Source organism: Capsicum annuum, chromosome 3, assembly GCF_002878395.1.
Source record: "Capsicum annuum cultivar UCD-10X-F1 chromosome 3, UCD10Xv1.1, whole genome shotgun sequence".
NCBI classification, from domain to species: Eukaryota; Viridiplantae; Streptophyta; class Magnoliopsida; order Solanales; family Solanaceae; genus Capsicum; species Capsicum annuum.
The window spans coordinates 177,089,455-177,100,076 of record NC_061113.1 but is presented as its reverse complement, the minus strand read 5'-3'; positions in this window follow the sequence as shown (position 1 = coordinate 177,100,076).

Genomic DNA, 10,622 nt, shown 5'->3' with positions numbered 1-10,622 from the left:
AAACGTTTTATGTCTAGGTTCATGACTGCAAGAATTCTCTTTGTCCTAATCTAGTCCTTGTCATATGGATATGGCCTCTTCCCTCTAACATAGTCAATCATAGCTTGATTCCAGTCGAACGTAGAAACTAACAAATCAAATCTCGAGCCACGAAGAGTTGTCGCTAGGGTACTGAGATCACCGTACCTATTCTTAAAATTATTGTAAAAGTTGAAGTCCATTATGTTATCGCCAGTATCATAAGTATCTGGGTATGCTAATTGCCTACCCCTCATGAGGCAGAGAATTTCATCAACATACTGTGATATAAGAAGATAATTTTTAAATAGGTTAGTAATTTTCAAAAAGAAAAACAAAGAGGAAAGATGCAACTAATGGTCCATCTATTGCATAGGTTCCCTGAATTTATTAATAGATTACCCATCTAATGCAACTTATGTAACAGGTGAACAATCTATTGCAACAAATGAACCACCAGTTGAACTAGAATGTAAGACATGAAGCAGATTAGAAGGTTAGGTTAGAAAAAGTAAACTTACCGTATCCGCGTACCAATACCTCATATATGTCATATTCTTGAAGTCTTGGGGGGGAAGGTATTCATATTGAAGTCTTTTGTGCAATGAATGAAATTTATGTACTTTCTTAGAGCAGCCTTTGATTTAGCGTCAAGTTCCACATATATGTATACCTTCTTCAATGGTCCCTGAACTTCATCAACTTTTGGAGGAGGAGGAGTTGCAATTTTTTTTTATTTCCTATTTGAGAGTATATGTCTAATTACTTTTTTCTTCTTCCTACCCTCCATTGTAGGGGTGTATGACTCTCTCACCTTCTTGGATGGTATGATACCCCTCTTTTGGATTTTCATTCCTCGACAACATCAGTGAGAGCATTAATTTTTTCAAAGAGTTGATCATGTCTGTCCATGCACTATTTGTATTTGCAATGAGAATACGAGCGTGAAGATGAGTGAGGGAGACCATTATAAGGGGTGATTTCAGACATATTTATTTTTTCTTGAGCATAAACATGCTTATCATCATGACTGGCAGCAGTAGCAGCATGGCTGCCACCAACGTCAACAACTCCGCCAGCAACACCTCCACAAGCAGTAACCAAATCTGTTGCAGCTGATTGGTCATGAAGAGCCTTAACATGAAGTTGACCTTATCTAACTGCTCTTCTTATGGTTGTTGCTCCAGCCAATTCCTCCTTTATTAATTCCACCATTGGGTCTGCTATTGTATGAATAAGACTTTGGAGTAATAAAAGAATTCATCCCCAACTCTTATTCAGTAGGCACACGCGATGGATGCATAACCTATAAATGAAAATAACTATGTTTAAATAAAATAATAATTTGTGGTCAGTTAGGTAATATGTTAATAGAGACAACTTATGCAATATATGATACTTCTAATACAACAGATGATTTATCTGTTACAATTGATTAACTATCTGTTGCATCAGATTACCCATCTGTTACATAAGTTACAGTAAATGTGTAATTTGTTAAGTCGGGTTTAAGAACCAAAGCAACAGATGGGTAATATATTGCAAAAGATAACTCGTCTGTCACAACAGATTACCTATTTGTTGCACCAGTTGTTATAGATGGGTAATATATTAAGACAAATTACAAAAGATGAACCATTTGTTGAACCAGATGGCCCATCTGTTGCAACAGATGGCCCATCTGTTTAATTATCTTCCTTTGACTCAAATTATTGTACTTGAAAAAAGACTTACTGCATCATCCGGAGGGTTAAAGAGATCAGCCTCCTTAATTTTTGTGTTGCTCTTTGCAGCCAATTACCTAAGGATCCTTGGATGAGAAACCTCATCCGGGTAATCTTTGACCTGTATTCAAAGGTAAGGAATGGCTTCAAATGCCCAAGCCTAAAAAATGTAAAAAGAGGCAAACAAAAAAAATTCCTAATAATTATTCAATATAGATTAATGCAAGAGTAAATAAATAGTGATTAATTTTATCATAAAAGCCCATGTAAAGCCGTATAAGCTGATCTTCTTTAGGGATGGTTTTGTCAATAAATATTCGGCAGTCAACTTGTAGTTGTCATAGCCCCAAAGATAAATGTTGAATTTATTCAAATCTTGGGCAAGCTCTAACAAATCATCTTCTATCACTTTGTAGACATCTCTTGCCAATATAATGGAATGGGCAAACCAAACTAAGCACAATTGTTGCCTTTATTGCTTTGGTATTTCCTTATTCTTAAGATCTTTTATCAACGTTTGGGCTTTATAGCCACGTCCAGCAATGTCCAGCAACCCTTCTATTTTTTGTTGCCTTTGTTGGTTTTGGTGGGTGGTCGCTTGGATAATATCTTGCCTTTATTTGATGGTGGTGGTTTGGGTCTCTTGCTTGCCTAGGACTTTTAGCTGGGTATTTCCTTGAGGAGAGGTTCTACTGGCTCATAGCATCTCAAGCCAGTCACTATAGTAAACTCATGAAAAAACAAACCGACATGCCACAATAGTTAATTCAGATTTCATTCATCTTTTTGTCCCCTCCTTCAAATCTTTATTACCACCCACGTATTTGATCATGCGCTTGAGAATACCATATACCATGCTCATTTGAAAGCGAGCATTGTTGTTCTCAGGCAGGTTTAGAAAGTGTCCAAAGTAGTTGTCCCTAAAAAAATCCTCTAGTTTTTTCTTCTTCATAATATTCCTAAATTCATCAAAAAGTTTCCCCATAACAAATTTAATTACAAAATCACCGGTTAAATCTATAGGGTTATCTATTGGCATCTCAACTTAAAACCTGTCAATACTAATAGTTTTGACAGGATCATATTGGCATTTCAATCTTAAAATCACCTCCCATTGATGATGCATTATTATCGGCTTTCTCGTTCTCCTTGGAAGATCCTTCTTCTTCCTTTCTTTCTACTTCCTCCGCTTCTTCTTTATCTTCATCTTCATCTTCATTATTTTCACTTTTATTTTCCCCACTACACTTGATAGAACCTTCTCCACCCCTCTCAATATCGTTTTCCTTAGCTTCACTATCTTCCTCAATTTTGTTTTCAGACCTTTCCTCAGCTTTACTTTTTTCTAAAGTAGATTGTTCAGGAAGCTCCTCCGAATCCATCTGTACTCTAGCTTTTTTTGTTAGCTGGTTAGAAGTTGATCCAATTTTACTTTCTTTTTTTAGGAGACATATTTTACTTACAAATAAGAGAAAATTAAAAAAAAACATTATAATTGATGTCTGCATAAATTGAAAAAAAAAAGGTAACACAAAATTCAATAAATACAACAAACTACAAAAAGTATTCCATACGATGACCCATCTATTGTAACAGATGAACCATATATTGCAACAGATCAAAATCCTATTATAATAGATGGGATTCTGTTAGAAAAGATCAGAATAGTATTGCGACTGGTTTGTTTTCTTCCAACAACGTATATATTTGTTGCAACATTTGGTTAATCTATTTTGTTTTATTCCAACAGCTGATACACCTATTGAAACAGATGGGGAATCTGTTCAAAGACCTATTTTAATATCTCCCAACAGATGATCCATCTGTTATATCAGGTGGGTCATCTCTTGGAAGTTATCAAAATAAGTAGCAGTTCTGTTTTGATAAGTTCCAATAGATTACCCATCTTTTGAAACAAATGAATCATCTGTTGGATAAAATAAAATCTGGTCTTCTACATTTCCATTAGATGTGTAATCTATTGGGCAATACAGCACCCTAACACCACCACCACCACCAATACTAACACCATCAATACCAACACCTTCAATACCAACACCAATACCACCGCTAAAACCACCACTAATACCAACACTGACAATACCAATACAACCACCAATACCAACACCACTAATACCACTACCAACAACAATAGCACCACTACCAACACCACCAATACAAACACCACCAACATCACCACCAACACCAACAACAACACCTCTAATACCAATACTAACACCACCACTAATATCAATACCAATACCAACACCAGCAATACCACCAATATCAACACCACTAACACCATCACCACCACCACCAATACCAACACCACTAATACTACCACCAATATCACCAATATCAACACCACCACCAATACTAATACCAATACCAATACCAATACCAACATCAACATCAACATCACCAACAACACCACTACTGCATCACCACCACCAATACTACTACTAACACTACCACCACCACCACCACCACCGCCACCACCACCAATACCAATGCTACCAATAATATCAACACCACCAACACCAATAATACAAACACCACCAACAGCCACCAACAACACTACAAACACCATCCAATAATACTACGATAGTCAACAGAATGCTGCGATAAAAACTAGCATTTTTTCTACGTTTTTAGCATCAAAACTCAAAATTTTTAATCCATTCTCAAAGTTAATACAACTAAAAGTCTTTTTTTCATCATTAACTAAAAAGCCCTAATTTTTAGAATAAAATAACAAATGTAGAACTCTTCTCAAACTTTGTTACCTGCAAAGAGAGAGAAAACGACAGATACAAGCAAGAAGGAGGTCAAAAATAACAACATGTGGTCGCAAATGAGAAGAAAATTATGTGAAGGGTTGAGCAATATGTTAAGTAGTTGTTGTTTGTATTATTGAGAGAGAAAGAGAAGAGAGAACTCGAGATTTGAAATGATGAAATATTTTTCACAAATGGATGATTTGTATGGGTTGATTTGTATTTTAAAAAATAATGATAAGTTTTGATCAATTGATGACTTGATTTGAATCATTTCAACTCAAATTAATCAATTGATGACTCCGGTCAGGATGAACACAATACCAACGTCATGCAATTACAATGACATCAATTGAAATTGTAGCTGAACCTATGAATTCATCCTTAATTCTAGCTAAATCAATTTAGATATTTCAAAAAATGGATTGATTTGAATTATTTCAATTCAAATTGATTAATTGATGACTCCAATCAGGACGAACACAATACCAACATCATATAATTGCAACGACATCAATTGAAATTATAGTTAAACCTATGAACTCATCCTTAATTCTAGCCAATTCAATTTAGATATTTCAAAAAACGACTTGATTTGAATCATTTCAACTTAAACTGACCAATTAATGTCTTGATCAGGATGAAGACAATACCAACATCATACAATTGCAACGACATCAATTGAAATTTTAGTTGAACCTATGAACTCATACTTAATTCTAGCTAAATCAATTTAGATATTTCAAAAAATTACTTGATTTGAATCATTTCATCTCAAATTGATGACTCCGATCAGGACGAACACAATACTAATATCATGCAATTGCAACGACATTAATTAGAATTATAGTTGAATCTCTGAACTCATTCTTAATTGTAGATAAATCAATTTAGATATTTCAAACAATTGCTTGATTTGAATCATTTTAATTTAAATTGATCAAGTGATGGTTCCAGTCAAGACGAACACAATACCGACATTATGCAATTACAACGACATCAATTAAAATTGTAGTTGAACCTTAACTTATCCTTAATTCTAGCTAAATCAATTTAGATATTTCAGACAATTGCTTGATTTGAACCATTTCAATTCAAATTTATCAATTGATGACTCCGGTGACTAACATAATACCAATATCATGCAATTACAACGACTAGTTGAACCTAAGAACTTATCATTAATTCTAGTTAAATTAATTTAGATATATTAAACAATGGCTTAATTTGAATTATTTCAACTCAAATTGATCAATTTATGACTCCGATCAGGACGAACACAATACCAACATCATACAATTGCAATGACATCAATTGAAATTGTAGTTGAATCTATGAACTCATCCTTAATTCTAGGTAAATCAATTTAGATATTTCAAATAATGACTTGATTTGAATAAATAGAGGACTAACCTGTTACAATAGATGACACATCTGTTGATAATTATCTAATAATTCTAGATATCTATTAAAATAGATGTTCAACCTATTGCGACAAATTACTTATCTGTTGAAAATATCAAATAGATAATGATATTTGTTGCAACAAATAATTTATCTGGTGAAAATTATCAAATAGATAATGACATTTGTTGTGATAGATGACTTATCTGTTGGAAAATTTCAAACAGATGTAGGCATCTGTTGCAATAGATGACTTATCTGCTTTAAGATTTTTTAATTTTAAAGCAACTTTCTGTTCGAAATAAAAAAGAAAAAAATACCAAGGCGGTAAAAATTTTTGTTGGATAACTCAAAAATCTCCTCCTTGAGTTGTCTTATCTTGTCTTTTCAATATCACTATCACCGTCTCCTCTTTCTCTTCAAAGCATTTCACCATCATAAATTATTAATAAATATTTAAACCCATCTCTAGAATTCTCTCTCATTCAACCATAAAATAATCCATCTCTCTTCTTTCTCTTTCTCTTTTTTTGGGTAATCTCAATCGTCTGCTCATTTTTCTCTCTTTTCTCTCTTTTTTCGCTTGAGGATCTTTTTTATCTCAACCAATCTATATCTTCTCTTGCCAAAAATTGGTGATTTGATCCCTTTTCTTTGGGCATGGCAGGTATGGTTCACTATTAGATCTGCGCTCTCTGTTATTATTTGGGATAATAGTTTAAAAATTTTTGTACTTTACCTAAACTTGCAATTGCGCATACTGAACTTTGCGGGGGTCCTATGACTCCCATAGACATAAGATTTGCATGAAAGTTACTGGGTTCCCAAAACCCTCCCTTATATTCGCCCCTTGTTTGAACATAACTAGCAAACTGAAGAAAATGTACTGTGTACCAAGAGTAGTACACAATCTGATATAAAGGAACCTTTCTTCCTTCCCACTTTTAGTCAGGTCTTTTTCTTATTCCAAAGCTAATTTCCTCGAATGTTAAGATAGCCACAGGTTTGGTATATGCAATAGAAGAAATTATTTTGGTTTTTCATCTGGTGTCCGATTTAGAGTCCAACTAATTCGAATTCACATCGGGTAGAATAAACGTTATTAATATTGCAAGGATTATGCATATTAAAGAGAATGTAAATGAGAAGAGTTAATCAATTTTTGGTTTAAATTTTCAACAATTAAAACAACTAAAGATTCATTTATTAGTTTGTCATTATTTAAAATTTAGTTTGTCATTATTAAAACGTTGTCTGAGGAGGCTAACACATACATACAGTGACTGTATATTTTTAATACAGCGGCAGATTTAGGATTTAATGTTTGTGGGTTTCTTAGACAAAATGAAAATCAAATATAGTAGCTAATGGAGCTGGAACACACAACCAAAAGGTCCTATAAAGCTTTAATTAGATCCTTCTCTACCACTAGACCAATAACACGCTATTTCTATGAATTTCCATCTTATAATTCTTATTTATTTACCAAATTTTTCAATGTAGACATAAGATTTGCACGAAAGTTACTGGGTTCCCAACCCCTCCCCCCTTAAATTTGCCCCTTGTTTAAACATAACTATCAAACTGAAGAAAATGTACAGTGTACCATAAGTAGTACACAATCTGATATAAGGCACCCTTTCTTCCTTCCCATTTTTAGTCAGGTCTTTTTTTTTGTTCCAAAGCTAATTTCCTCGAATGTTAAGACAGCCACAGGTTTGGTATATGCAATAGAAGAAGTTGTTTTGGTTTTTCATCTGGTGTCCGATTTAGAGTCCAACTAATTCGAATTCACGTCTGGTAGAATAGACGTTGTTAATATTCCAAGGATTATGCATATTAAAGAGAACGTAAATGAAAAGAGTTAATCAATTTTTGGTTTAAACTTTCAGCAACTAAAACAACTAATGATATGACTATTCTTCTTACTTAGATAACAACCAAATGGTGTTTGCAAACAGACTCTTCTAATAATGAGATAGGGAGAAACATGGGTTATTTAATCGGCTAAAGGGAGGTTAAATAGGTTATGAGTTATGAATAATTAAGTGTTGCGTCAAATATAATTAAATGAATCATGCTGTTAAATTTTAAACACTTCTGTGAGTTTTTTGCTTTTTGAAATATTTATAAAGTTCAATAATATTATTGTCCAAAAAAAATTATAAGTGACATTAGTGGGATGTTTGTAAAACTCCAGTGATAATTTAAGGAATTTACACATATTTTACATAATAAGTTATGCCATTATTATGGAGCTTAGAGATATTAAGTAGCCGCTTGACCAAGAAAATTATTTATATTTTTTTGAAAAATTATTTAATTTTAGTGAAAAAAAGTGAAAATAAGATGTGTTTGGCCATGAAACTTTCAAATACAATTTCGAAATTGTATTTGGAAAAGTGAAAACTCACAATTCTCTCACAAAATTTTAAAAACAACTTTAATTTATATTTATGACCAAACACAACTCCGTGGGTGTTTAGATGGGCTTATATTTTGTTAAAAATAGGTTTAAAGCTATTTTAAACTTTTTTTAGCGTTTGACAAGTATAAAACTTGCTTAAAAAAGCCAAAATTTGCTTTTCATAAGCCACTTTTTAAAAGCACCTCATTGGGTACTTTTTTTTTTTTGACTTATAACCATTGTGTTTTGACCCACTAAAAGATATTTTTATCCCTCAAAATTTTTCTTATTCCAAAATTATCCTTTGTAGCCCTAATGATATTTGTAATGCTTAATACTTGCTGTGAGTGAGGAAAGTAGTTTATATTGGGTAGGACTTCGTGATATGGTTGCTAATGGTATTTGTAATGCTTGATGCTTGTATTAATTGGATATTTTCACTTTTTGTATTTATGGCGAACTTAACTCTAGCTATGTTAGTATTTCTTTTGTATGAAACTTCTAATTTATGAAATATAATTTTTTATATATTATTCTCCTTCTTTAATTTATTCTTTTAAATTTGGACAATTATTATTATACAACATATTAATTTCTCTAATAAAAAAATAACTCACCAACCAAAATATATGGAGAATACTTATTGAAGATATACAACTTCATGGATGATTAGCGAATAATTCTTCTATATTTCACGACGCAATATTTGTATTCACCAATGTTTTAATAGTGATAGCAATTGCTCAATCAACGAGTAATATATTTTCTAATTAAGAGTCTTTTTATCAAACAAATAGTATCATTTGTGACCAACTATTTATCTATTAATATAATTAGAATGATTAGTAACATATATATCTTGCTTGATAATTTAAACTTTTTTTTTTAAAAAGGTTTTTTAGCACACAAATTAATAGTCATTCAAGAAAATATTTTGAGAAAATACCCTATTTCACCCTTGAACTATACCCAAAACGGCTGAGACACACCTCAACTTAACGAGGGTCCTATTCTCCCCGAACTAATTAAAAGTGTAATTTTGACACCCTTAGTGTCTACGTGGCACATATGTGGCACACACCTGTGCCTACGTGGACCCTTCAGTGTGTTGTGCCACGTAGACACTAAGGGTGTCAAAATTATATTTTTAATTAGTTCAGGGGGGTAATAAGACCCCATTTAATATATTTAATCATTGTTCAATCAACGAGTAATATATTTTCTAATTAAGCGTCTTTTTATCAAACAAATAATATCATTTATGACCAACTATTATTTATTAATATAATTATAATGATTAGTAATATATATATTTAATCATTATTCAATCAACGAGTAATATATTTTCTAATTAAGAGTCTTTTTATAAAACAAATAGTATCATTTGTGATCAATTATTTATTAATTATAATTATTAGTAACATATATATTTTGCTTAATGATTTAAACTCTTTTAACAAAAAAAAAGAATTTTTAGTGCACAAATTAATTATCATTCAAGAAATTTATATATATATATATATATATATATATATATATATATATATATATAATATTAATTTTAATTTAAATCATATTAGAAATAAAAATTAATAATAATTAACTCTATATCTATATCTATAATCTATAATATATTAAAAGTGTGAAGATCCTTACAAAAGTGATTTGAACTTTTTACCCTTCATTAAAACACTCTCCTTTAGACAAAATTGTCTTTTTACTATTTTTTAAAATTATAATTATGCATATATACCAATAATATATATTTTTGGAAAAAAAAATCATCATTATTAAAAGAATCCTAATTATAGTAAATTGTACAACTTGTTTGAAATAGAATTCAACATATACACTAAAATAACAAATTTGTTTTATTTTTGGATAATTGCTTTATTTTTTGAAAAAAAAAAAAACTTAGAATATACTTATTGTACGGTGAAAGTTGAATTCCAACTCTTAATTAGAATTGCAATGCCGTTTAATTTCCATGAACTTTCCATATAATACACATGGTCAAAGGTGTAGTCCCTTAATTTTCGAAACTCAATCCAATTTTAAATTGGACTTTAACGCAATAAACCCATCCAATTTTAATTTGGATTCAAGTTGTTATAAATATTTTACGTATATATAATAATAATAATTAAATAAAAATAATTTGAGAAAAATAGTGAAAAGATGATTTTGTCTATTGCAGAAATTTTTAATGAAGGGAAATAATTCAAACTGGAATTCAACGTGTGATATATATATATATATATATATATATATATATATATATATATATCACAC